The 337-nt window shown below is 46.0% G+C and overlaps 1 protein-coding gene across 1 annotated transcript in view; it reads right to left on the reverse strand.

Moving 5' to 3' along the window:
* LOC107551389 (cat eye syndrome critical region protein 5-like) overlaps positions 1-337 on the reverse strand; it is a 4,065-nt gene that overhangs the window by 545 nt on the left and 3,183 nt on the right. The gene's annotated exons all lie outside the window — the stretch shown is intronic.

Genomic DNA, 337 nt, shown 5'->3' on the forward strand with positions numbered 1-337 from the left:
ACACATACACGCATACATACTCACACACACATACACTCACACTCACACACATACACACACACTCACACGCATACATACTCACTCACACACATACACACACGCTCACACACACACTCACACACACACACACACACGCATACATACACACACACACACTCACGCATACATACACGCATACACACACATACACACACGCTCACACACACACTCTCACACACGCATACATACATACACACACTCACACGCACACATACATACTCACTCACACACACGCATATATACACACACTCACACACACACACACACGCATACATACACACACACACACACACACACA

Source organism: Sinocyclocheilus grahami, unplaced genomic scaffold (assembly GCF_001515645.1).
Source record: "Sinocyclocheilus grahami isolate Dianchi unplaced genomic scaffold, SAMN03320097.WGS_v1.1 scaffold423.1, whole genome shotgun sequence".
Classification (NCBI taxonomy): domain Eukaryota; kingdom Metazoa; phylum Chordata; class Actinopteri; order Cypriniformes; family Cyprinidae; genus Sinocyclocheilus; species Sinocyclocheilus grahami.